The sequence below is a fragment of the Rhinoraja longicauda genome, chromosome 17, assembly GCF_053455715.1.
Source record: "Rhinoraja longicauda isolate Sanriku21f chromosome 17, sRhiLon1.1, whole genome shotgun sequence".
In the NCBI taxonomy this organism is placed as follows: Eukaryota; Metazoa; Chordata; class Chondrichthyes; order Rajiformes; family Arhynchobatidae; genus Rhinoraja; species Rhinoraja longicauda.
The window spans coordinates 42,074,967-42,087,447 of record NC_135969.1 but is presented as its reverse complement, the minus strand read 5'-3'; the positions used below and the strand labels follow the sequence as shown (position 1 = coordinate 42,087,447).

The 12,481-nt window shown below is 41.7% G+C and overlaps 1 protein-coding gene across 4 annotated transcripts in view; it reads right to left on the bottom strand.

The window, feature by feature from the left end:
• Positions 1 to 12,481, bottom strand: part of fhit (fragile histidine triad diadenosine triphosphatase) — a 782,425-nt gene that overhangs the window by 768,334 nt on the left and 1,610 nt on the right. The gene's annotated exons all lie outside the window — the stretch shown is intronic.

The following is a 12,481-nucleotide window of genomic DNA, read 5'->3' as shown; positions in this document are numbered from 1 at the left end:
TAGAAATGCAACACTTTAAGCTAGTTTTCGATGTTAGCTTTGCCAGAAATTCCATTGGCTTGAAAAATATTGCCATTTGACCCAGCGCTGCTCCAACATGAAGTTCGAGGACATACCAAATTCAATGACTCTTGTTTACACAGAGGTCATCTTCTTAGACAGTAATTTCAGGAGGCGAACACACTTGGTATGGCACTGATTAAAGTCATGCCTTCTCTACCAGAAGAAAATATCTCATTGGCTCCAACCACTATGAAGCAATTGTGCAGTAATGAAATGTCCAACCAGAGCAGGAACCTGGCACCACTAATCTTCCAATACTGTACTGGGGACAATGGAATAAAGAGGCACAAGGAGAAAGGCTCAATTAATTTGGGAGCTCAGCACGACTTCTGGAAGTAAAATGAAGCAAGACCTCATGTGGAATAACCAGAAGAAACTTAATTACTTCAAGCATGGACAATATCAATGAAGATATCAAATTCCATCTACTAACAACATTGCACTCATACACACCACACCTTCAGCATTCACTTAAAACCAATTCTGATGAATTGCCACACGTAACAAAGTTATCAAACATAATGTGACCCTGACAGCATACTGATTTATTAGAATGCTCTTGCTCTCCCAGTCAAAATACTCATAGGTATCTGCAATTTTTAAAAAGCGATAGCTGAAAGCCTTGTGGAGTATTTGTAGGGATAGACAGTGTTCAAAACACTGACTATCAAAACAGTGTTCAAAAATAAATAAGACTCCCTAGAAATAGCTCAGGTAGTGGGTCGCTTCTTGCCATTTATTCTTTTGCAAGGGTCACTTTTTGGATTAGGTACACCAAAGCAGATTCTATGATTTGAGAGGATCAGTTTGCCATCAGCATTGCACAAGAAATGTGAGACTATTGTACATTTGCAGAATGTGCAAAGGACATACTCAAAACCACAGAATTCAATGTCGATAGTAGTGGCAAGCTCAGTAAATCATCAAAATTGAAGCACAAACAAAATTTCACACAAATGGCACCAAAAAACTGATGATAACTATTTCCAAGATGGTGCCTAAATTATGTAAATAATCAGCAAGTTATCAATGAAACATTAGAAAAGTAAAACTCCCACGATTAATCTTCATACAGTGAAACAACATGTCCCATTTTTTCCTTGCAACTAAACAAGTTAGGACCAAAAAAGTGTAGTGATTGGACAATCAATTCAGATGTCATACATTTATAACTACATTGTGAATCCTATAGTTTGTGATTTGAAACTGTCAGATGACTGCCAAATTCAATTGGATCACAAAAAAATTAGAAAACCTTTTTTTTTTTTAAAGATGCTACCCTGTAGTATAATAAAACTTTCAGCAACTGTGTTTAAACAGGTGGGGGAAAACATGGCTCTGGTGAGGTTAAAAAGAGCTAAGGAAACAGGGTCCCATTAAGCTCAAAAGGAGCACAGGAAAGAACCAGGCAAGTCTGATGCCAAATCAGCTATGTTTTCAAAAAAACTGGACAACAGATTATCAGCATTTTACTGTATACCCATTCCACAAAATCAACTTGATTTTTTGGTTCTCTATGCAGTCAACAGATCTTATCTATTCTATCTCCTGCTACTGGGAGTCCTATAGTATTTATAAGAGTGTTTGCACTTTTCTTGTTTTTGAGCTCTACCCATATTGCCTCCATGGATGAACTTATTTCCGACAAGAATGAACTTAACCACACGCCCTTGATATTCAATGTTATGTCCATTGTTCATTCCAATGCTATATCCTGGAGTTTGGGGTGGGGGAGCGGGAAGGGATTACAAAATCACTGTTTCACTCTACTTCCAAGAAAGAGCAGTAATGCATGGGAGCACCATTACTTGCAAGTTGCCCTTCAAATTCCAAAGTATCCCGCTGAAAGAATATATTGCCAATCCTTCATCACCATTTTGTCGAAATCTTGGCACTCACTCCCAACAACAAAGTAGGAATCAGTCTTTCTCACAATTATTCTAAGCTTGTACATTACAAATAATTTGATTTAAAAAGATGCAGTGACCATACTCTCATGATATCTCTGCACAAGCCTTTCAAGTCAATAGACAATAGACAATAGGTGCAGGAGTAGGCCATTCAGCCCTTCGAGCCAGCACCGCCATTCAATGCGATCATGGCTGATCACTCTCAATCAGTACCCCGTTCCTGCCTTCTCCCCATACCCCCTCACTCTGCTATCCTTAAGAGCTCTATCCAGCTCTCTCTTGAAAGCATCCAACGAACTGGCCTCCACTGCCTTCTGAGGCAGAGAATTCCACACCTTCACCACTCTCTGACTGAAAAAGTTCTTCCTCATCTCCGTTCTAAATGGCCTACCCCTTATTCTTAAACTGTGGCCCCTTGTTCTGGACTCCCCCAACATTGGGAACATGTTTCCTGCCTCTAATGTGTCCAATCCCCTAATTATCTTATATGTTTCAATAAGATCCCCCCTCATCCTTCTAAATTCCAGTGTATACAAGCCCAATCGCTCCAGCCTTTCAACATACGACAGTCCCGCCATTCCGGGAATTAACCTAGTGAACCTACGCTGCACACCCTCCATAGCAAGAATATCCTTCCTCAAATTTGGAGACCAAAACTGCACACAGTACTCCAGGTGCGGTCTCACCAGGGCCCGGTACAACTGTAGAAGGACCTCTTTGCTCCTATACTCAACTCCTCTTGTTACGAAGGCCAACATTCCATTGGCTTTCTTCACTGCCTGCTGTACCTGCATGCTTCCTTTCATTGACTGATGCACTAGGACACCCAGATCTCGTTGAACTCCCCCTCCTCCTAACTTGACACCATTCAGATAATAATCTGCCTTTCTATTCTTACTTCCAAAGTGAATAACCTCACACTTATCTACATTAAACTGCATCTGCCATGTATCCGCCCACTCACACAACCTGTCCAAGTCACCCTGCAGCCTTATTGCATCTTCCTCACAATTCACACTACCCCCCAGCTTAGTATCATCTGCAAATTTGCTAATGGTACTTTAAATCCCTTCGTCTAAGTCATTAATGTATATCGTAAATAGCTGGGGTCCCAGCACCGAACCTTGCGGTACCCCACTGGTCACTGCCTGCCATTCCGAAAGGGACCCATTTATCCCCACTCTTTGCTTTCTGTCTGTCAACCAATTTTCTATCCATGTCAGTACCCTACCCCCAATACCATGTGCCCTAATTTTGCCCACTAATCTCCTATGTGGGACCTTGTGGGACGAATGAAAGACAAGAATGTTTGATGAGTCTTTCTAATGCACAGCCTGTTTTGGTACTTGACTTTAGTTAAAGACATTGCAGAAAATCCACCATTGAAAAGGCAAGTAGAATGGAATGACAATAGGGTTATAAAAATGTTCTAGAAATGTTGTTGTCAGACCAGAAAGAACAACTTAAAAATGGTAACTTCACATCGTTATCATCTGACAACCCCGCAAAGTTTCCTGTAACATTGGCAATAGTAGGGCCTTGATATCTCAGATAAGTACAGTTCACTCATCATTGCTTTCCTTTCTGTGGAAGAGAGTCACATGAGGGGAAATAGTTTTCAGATTTTGGAGAGTTAAGTTTTATTTGAGATAATGTTATTTTGATTTGAGATTGACACTCTTTGCAATCATTAATAGACATTAATGCCAAAAATGGGAATATGATTTGTACTATTATTTTCTGGAATTCAAGCTTTTTTAAAAACAATAGAATGTGAATTGAAATGCCTTGAATGCATTTCCCTGTAATAGAATGGAATAAAAATATATATGCCAAATATGCAGACTTGGCAAGCTAGTGTAAACGCTGAAAGTAGACTACCAAATGAAAATTATTTAGAGATAGAAAGGCTTCAATCTCAGATAACAATTCATACACTTCTGTTTATAACTTTACCATGGATCCGCTTCCATACTTCAGAATATAAATGTGAGTGATGGTATCAGTACCCTTTTGCTCATACATAGCAGCAAAGATGTGAAAATTAAAAGTAGTTGTTTTCACAAAATTTACAAATTTAATTCCTACAATTATATTGTTAAGATTTGGAGACAATACCTTTCCATTTAAAAAAAATGTACTGCTTCAGCTTCCAGTGCAAATTCTAGTACTCAGGCTTGTGCAATTGAAAGCATACAATAGACAATAGGTGCAGGAATAGGCCATTCGGCCCTTCGAGCCAGCACCGCCATTCAATGTGATCATGGCTGATCATTCTCAATCAGTACCCCGTTCCTGCCTTCTCCCCATACATCCTGACTCCGCTATCCTGAAGAGCTCTATCTAGCTCTCTCTTGAATGCATTCAGAGAATTGGCCTCCACTGTCTTCTGAGGCAGAGAATTCCACAGATTCACAACTCTGACTAAAAATGTTTTTCCTCATCTCCGTTCTAAATGGCCTACCCCTTATTCGTAAACTGTGGCCCCTGGTTCTGGACTCCCCCAACAGTGGGAACATGTTTCCTGCCTCTAACGTGTCGAACCCCTTAATAATCGTATACGTTTCGATAAGATCCCCTCTCATCCTTCTAAATTCCAGTGTATACAAGCCTAGTCGCTCCAGTCTTTCAACATATGACAGTCCCGCCATTCCGAGAATTAACCTAGTAAACCTATGCTGCATGCCCTCAATAGCAAGAATATCCTTCCTCAAATTTGGAGACCAAAACTGCACACAGTACTCCAGGTGCGGTCTCACTAGGGCCCTGTACAACTGCAGAGGACCTCTTTGCTCCTATACTCAACTCCTCTTGTTATGAAGGCCAACATTCCATTGGCTTTCTTCACTGCCTGCTGTACCTGCATGCTTCCTTTCAGTGACTGATGCACTAGGACACCCAGATCTCGTTGTACGTCCCCTTTTCCTAACTTGACACCATTCAGATAATAATCTGCCTTTCTATTCTTACCACCAAAGTGGATAACCTCACACTTATCCACATTAAACTGCATCTGCCATGCATCCGCCCACTCACACAACCTGTCCAAGTCACCCTGCAACCTCATAGCATCTTCCTCACAGTTAACACTGCCACCCAGCTTTGTATCATCTGCAAATTTGCTAATGGTACTTTTAATCCCTTCATCCAAGTCATTGACGTATATTGTAAATAGCTGCGGTCCCAGCACCGAGCCTTGCGGTACCCCACTAGTCACTGCCTGCCATTCTGAAAGGGACCCATTTATCCCCACTCTTTGCTTTCTGTCTGTCAGCCAATTTTCTATCCATGTCAGTACCCTACCTCCAATACCATGCGCTCTAATTTTGCCCACCAATCTCCTATGTGGGACCTTGTCGAAGGCTTTCTGAAAGTCGAGGTACACCACATCCACCGGCTCTCCCCTGTCAATTCTCCTAGTTGCATCCTCAAAAAATTCCAGAAGATTAGTCAAGCATGATTTCCCCTTCGTAAATCCATGCTGACTCGGAACGATCCTGTTACTGCTATCCAAATGCTCCGCAATTTTGTCTTTTATAATTGACTCCAGCATCTTCCCCACCACTGATGTCAGACTAACTGGTCTATAATTCCCCGTTTTCTCTCTCCCTCCTTTCTTAAAAAGTGGGATAACATTAGGTACCCTCCAATCCACAGGAACTGACCCTGAATCTATAGAACATTCGATAATGATCACCAATGCGTCCACAATTTCTCGAGCCACCTCCTTAAGTACCCTGGGATGCAGACCATCAGGCCCAGGGGATTTATCAGTCTTCAGTCCCATCAGTCTACCCAACACCATTTCCTGCCTAATGTGGATTTCCTCCAGTTGCTCCGTCACCCTCGGATCTCTGGCCACTAGAACATCTGGGAGATTGTTTGTATCTTCCTTAGTGAAGATAGATCCAAAGTACCGGTTCAACTCGTCTGCCATTTCCTTGTTCCCCGTAATAAATTCCTCTGCTTCTGTCTTCAAGGGACCCACATTTGCCTTGACTATTTTTTTCCTCTTCACATACCTAAAAAAGCTTTTATTGGCTAGTTCACCCTCGTACCTCATCTTTTTTCCCCATATTGCCTTTTTAGTTAATTTCTGTTGCTCTTTAAAAGAGTCCCAATCCTCTGGCTTCCCACACTTCTTTGCTATGTTATACTTCTTCTCTTTTATTTTTATGCTGTCCTTGACTTCCCTTGTCAGCCTCTTACTCTTACTCCCCTTACTCTTACTCCCCTTAGAATCTTTCCTCCTCTTTGGGATAAATTGATCCTGCAACTTCTGCCTTATTCCCAGGAATACCTGCCATTGCTGTTCCACCGTCTTCCCTGCTAGGGCCTCCTTCCAGTCAATTTTGGCCAGCTCCTGCCTCATGCCTCTGTAATCCCCTTTGCTATACTGTAATACTGACACTTCTGATTTTCCCTTCTCCCTCTCAATTTGTAGAGTAAAACTTATCATATTGTGGTCACTGCCTCCTAATGGCTCTTTTACCTCGAGTCCTCTTATCAGATCAGGTTCATTACACACTAAATCCAGAATTGCCTTCTCCCTGGTAGGCTCCAGTACAAGCTGTTCTAAGAATCCATCTCGGAGGCACTCCACAAACTCTCTTTCCTGGGGTTCATTACCATACTTATCGTTGTGGCCAGTCCTTTAGTACATTTCCAATGCAATGGTCTCAAATAAATCCACACCTGCCTCATACATGTGCATACCTCCAAAAAATTCAGCACCTGTTCTATTTTGAGGCAGATCTTTACAGCCAAGTAAATCTTCATTGTAATTAGGGAAAGGGGTAAAATTGGTCCTCAAATTTAGATTGAAAACTGGGGGAACATTGTTTTTGATATCGCAGGCAAAGGTAGATTGGAAGCAGAGGCTTGCAGATAAAACAACATACAAGATGAACCCTTTTAAAAAAAAGTTAGCAAGAGATCTGAAACAACATATACCAGTAAGGGTGAAAGGGAAACTTTACAAGATGAGGGAACCCTGGATTACAAAGGTGTTACTGAAGGTCTAATCATGAAAAATAGGAAGCACATAACGGGTATAAGCACCCACAATCAAGCAAGACAGTGCGTGGAAAAGCAATTGTGAAAATTAGGAGGACAAAAAGAGAAGTCATTAAATATCTTTGACAAGTATGATTAAGGAGAATCGCAAGCTGTTCTAAGTATATTAGGAGCAAAAGGGTAACTGGGAAAAGAGCAAGTCCCTATGGAACCAGAGGATGTGGGAATGGTCCTAAATGAATAGTTCTAGCTAGTATTCAACAAGGAGAAGGACATTGTGGATAAGTGTGTGCAGGGAGCAACATGTTAATGGTCTGGAGCAAGTATTTAGAAGGCGGAAGTATTATGTGTCTTGGAACACACAGGGATAGATAAATCACCAAGGAAGGATGATATTTACCAAGGATGCTATCGGAAACGAGGGAAGACATTTTTCCCTTCATTGTTAGCCACAGGTGAGAAGGGAAGCAAGAGGAGGCTGGTTAACTGCGGACTATGAGCCTTGAGTCAGTGGTAGGTAAATTACTGAAGAAAATTCCACGAGACAGGATTTATGTGTATTAAAATATGCAGGAACATATTAGAGTTAGTCACCATAGCTTTGTGCAGGGGAAACACTGTCCTACTAATTTGCTTGAGTTTTTGAAGATACAACAACAAAAAAATGACGACAGGGCAGAAATTGTTGTCTAGTTAGACATTAATTAGATAGTTGACCCCCCCCTCCATGGTAGGCAGGTCCAGAAGGTTAAGACGCTAGGAGTCAAAGTAAGGATGCTCAATTGGATCCAAAATTAACTTGTTTATAGGAAGCAGAAGTTAGTGGTGGAAAGATGTTTCTCTGATTAGAAATCTGTGAATTATGGTGTACCATGAGGATTAGTGCTGGGATGCAATCTACTATCAGGCACAGAAATGCTAAGATAGGTGGAGGGGTAGGCAGTGTAGAGGAAGCAAGAACTCTGCAGAAGGACTTGGACTGGTTACGAACGTGGGCAGAGAAGTGCCAGATGAAATTCAGTATAACAAAGTGCAGAGTCATGCATTTTGGTAATAAGAATAAAGGCGTAGATTATTCTATAACTGGAGAGAGAATCCAGAAATCGGAGATGCAAATGGACTTGGGAGTGCTGGCGCAGGATGCCCAAAAAGTTAATTTGCAAGTCAAAACAGAGATGTAATGCTCTGGTCTATAAGGCACTGGTCAGGCCTCATTTGCAGTACTGTGAACAAATTTGGGCCCCATATCTGAGGAAGGATGTGCTGACTCTGGAGAGGGTCCAGAGGTTTACAAGAATGATTCCAGGAATGAGTGAGTTAGCATATGATGAGCGCTTGACAGCTTTGGGCCTGTACTTGCTGGAGTTTAGAAGGTTGAGGGGGGACCTCATTGAAACTTACAGAATAATGGAAGGCATAGAGTGGATGGGGAAAGGATGTTTCCACTGGTGGGAGAGTCTCAAACCGGAGGTCATAGCCTTAGAATTAAAGGGTGCTCTTTTAGAAGGGAGATGAGGAGGAACTTCTTTAGTCAGAGGGTAGTTAATCTGTGGAACATTGCCACAGAGGGCTGCGGAGGCCAGGTCAGTGGATATTTTTAAGGCAGAGATAGACAAATTCTTGATTAGAATGGGTGTCAAGGGTTATGGGGAGAGGCAGAAAAATGGGATTAGGAGGCAGAGATCAGCCATGATTGAATGATGGAGTAGACTCGAAGGGCCGAATGGCCTAATTCTACTCCTATAACTTGTGAACTTGGAATTCTGCAGTCACTGGAATACAACAAAGAACTTCAAAGCTGATCAAAACCAAAATGAAGATATTAAGGAAACAATGGGCGGCACGGTAGCGCAGCGGTAGAGTTGCTGCTTTACAGCGAATGCAGCGCCGGAGACGCAGGTTCGATCCTGACTACGGGTGCTGCACTGTAAGGAGTTTGTACGTTCTCCCCGTGACCTGCGTGGGTTTTCGCCGAGATCTTCGGTTTCCTCCCACACTCCAAAGACATCCAGGTATGTAGGTTAATTGGCTGGGTAAATGTAAAAATTGTCCCTAGTGGGTGTAGGATAGTGTTAATGTACGGGGATCACTGGGCGGCACGGACTTGGAGGGCCGAAAAGGCCTGTTTCCGGCTGTAGATATATGATATGATATATCAAGGAGTGAATATGAGCTTCATGTGATATGGCATTATTTTAAAAAAAACACATTTTTCAGCACTTTTATTAATGTTATGAGAGCCAGTATTTTTTGCATTTGATAGGGAATTATGGCTGTGGAGCACACCATACATAGTTGGGGTAGACAATGGCTATCTAGATAGCTACCTTCCTTTTTACTCCTCTTTCACTTGTCTCTTTCTTTTCATCCTTGTCAATAGTTGGAATAAAACTTGCCGAGGACTGCAGAAATCCTTTAAAGAAGTTCAAATATTTCATCATGCCAGTGGTCTGCTCTATATCATTTTCAATGGCTGTATGGCTTTTACTGTATGCCTGCTTCCCATATTAGAGCAGACTTCACAACAGAATCACCAACCAAGTTGTAAGCAGCCCTCACAACTCAATAGGTTTACGTTCATTATTGTCACATGTACTGACATACAGTGAAAAGCTTTGTTTTACATGCTATCCAATCAGGTCAGATAACACCATGCATAAATAGAATAATGTCAAACTCAAGTGCAATAGCTAGAGCAAAGGGGAGGGTACAGAGTGCTCTTCTCAGCATTGTAGCGCATCAATGGCATAGACAAAGTCCAATATCCTCAGTCTCCTCAGACTGAATTTCATAAATTTCCTGAGGAAGTAGAGGTGATGGTGTGCCTTCTTGGCCATCGCATCAACATGGTTAGTTCACGACTGATCATTGGTAATGAGGAACTTGAAGGGCTCAACTATTTCCACTTCAGCACCGTTCATATTGTTTGGGGCATGTACTCCATCGCGCTTCCTAAAATCGCTAACTAGATCCTTCGTCTTGCTGACATTGAGGGAGAGGTTGCTGTCCTCACACCATGTTACGAAGTTCTCATTCTCCTTCCTGTACCCAGACTCATCACTCTGCATGATCAGGCCAACAACAGTGATGTCATTAGCAAACTTGTAGATGGAGTGGGAGCTGAAATTGTTTATCAACCACATGGTTGTGAGTGTTCATGCAGTTTAATAGCAGACTGAACACACAATCCCTTTCGAGTACAGGTGTTAAGAATTATTGTGGAGGAGGTGTTGTCGCCTATCCTCACTGATTGTGGTGTGTGGGTCAGAAGGTCAAAGAACCAGTGGCAGCCCCCGAACCCCACCTCAGTGCACATAGAGTGCACATACCCACCCCACTTTGTGTTTTCTCAAGATTCCAGCATCTGCAGTTCCCTGTGTCTCGCAATACATAAGGAGTACAAAATATATATTTAAAGTCTTCTGCAGCTATTGCGAGGACCAGCTCAGGCAGGCGGCAGCGAAGAGTTTCTGAGATTTAAGATGTGCAAGGACGTTCAACAGCGATCTCTGCAGCTGCGAATGATTTTTTGCAACATTGTGTTTGATGTTTTCCGTATACAGACATCGCCATGCTACTCAGTGATCATGACAGCACTGGTAGATTTTAAGTCTCACCAGTGGGGACTTCTCGGGAACAGGCATGGTATTTTATGTAGGCATATCCTTGTTTGATATCCTATCATACACGGGATAGAATCGAGCGAAAGAATGACAGACATTATTTTTGGCTGGAATTCACACTTGGTTAAACCTTCCCTATTCTGGCCACGGGATTTAGACTGTTCAGCGGTATACAGCCGTTCACTCAAGAAGCAATACGGGTACCCTCCAGGTACTGGATGAAGCCAAACAATGTTATTGAGCTCTGCGTAACCACGTTTCATATTAAAAAAATAATCCATCTAATGTTGGTCCGGATCATTAGGAGACAGGTGACTGATGGACTTTGCAGAAGAGCTTTGGTTTCCCAACGCCGGGGGGGGGGTGCTTTCTCCTGCTCTACCGTTACCATTTCCTCAACATCCCATAGTAAATACTCGTAAACTCTCAATGTAATCTACTTCTATTTTACACATTCAAATTGTACTTTTCATTATAAACGTATTACTTGAGTAAATAGTATTAATATAGAGCAATGATAATATGAATACGTTTGTATTTGTCATAGGTGTCCACATACCTTTTTCTGCTATTTGATTTACTAAATTCCTAATGTCAAGTACAATTTAAATTATAAGTTCACAATAATATTAAAATGCCTTGTATCAGATAATATATACATGAAAGAAAACATTAATATGCAAATCACCACCTTTACCCAAAAGGTTATCAAGAACTGCAACATATGTCTAATTTGAAATGTGAATACCGAGGAGGGAAGGCAAAGTGGAAGGGCAGGATGAGATAAGGAAGAACAAGAACACTTACTTTTGCATCTGTTTCCATGATCCTTTCAGCCAGGATCCAAATTATAATTCTTCTTGGATAAAAAGGTCATTGCATCTGCACCCCGTAAGCTTGCCCAACCTAACCATAGACTATACTTTCATTCAATTCTTCAAACAAAATGTTCTATCTTATGAGTATCCATTTTTTTCTAATGTAGATTAACGAGGGTTTGATTGCATCACTATTGAGGTTTTCCCAACCAATGGTGCATTATATTTTAGCCCCCCCCCCCCCCCCCGTAAAATGGCAAAAATAACTTACTGGAAGATAGACACAAAAAGCTGGAGTAACTCAGTGGGACAGGCAGCATCTCTGGAGAGAATGAATGGGTGGCATTTCGGGCCGAGACCCTTGATAATCGACATATAATAATGTCTATTCAATGTTTTGTCCAGGTCTAATGAATGTTAACAGATTTATTGTGAAATGCAGCAACTTCAACTTGGAACTATGATAATGCCGCTTCGTCTTGACCATACAAAAAGTACAATCCATAAGTCTGAACGAGATTCAGTTGGAGAAAGGACAATGATTTATTACAATGTCCAATGTATGCACTCCCGATGCAAATTAATTTCCAATTATTCCTACTTCATTACCAAATGAGGTAGCAGTTGCATTATTTTGAATACGCATTTATGATTTCAGTATAATACCCCAGGATTATTTACACTAACTTAAGACGAAAAACAGGTAAAATAGGCAGCCCCATCAGCCTTCACCAAATGTTTGAGATACTGCATGGAAACAGGCCTTTCGGCCTACCAAGTCCATGCCAACTATTGATCACCCATTTAGAGTTCAACGTAATCCCAATTTCTCATCCACTCCTCACACACGGAAGGGCAATTTACAGATACCACTTAAACTACAAACTTGCATGTCTTTGGGATGTGGGAGCTCCACTCAGACAGCACCCCTGAGATCAGGATCAAACTTTGGTCTCTGGCACTATGAGGCAACAAGACCACTGAGCAACCTTAGGAGGGCAACCGGAGCCACAAATCCACTGCCTCAGAAAGCACCATAAGAACCAAGAAC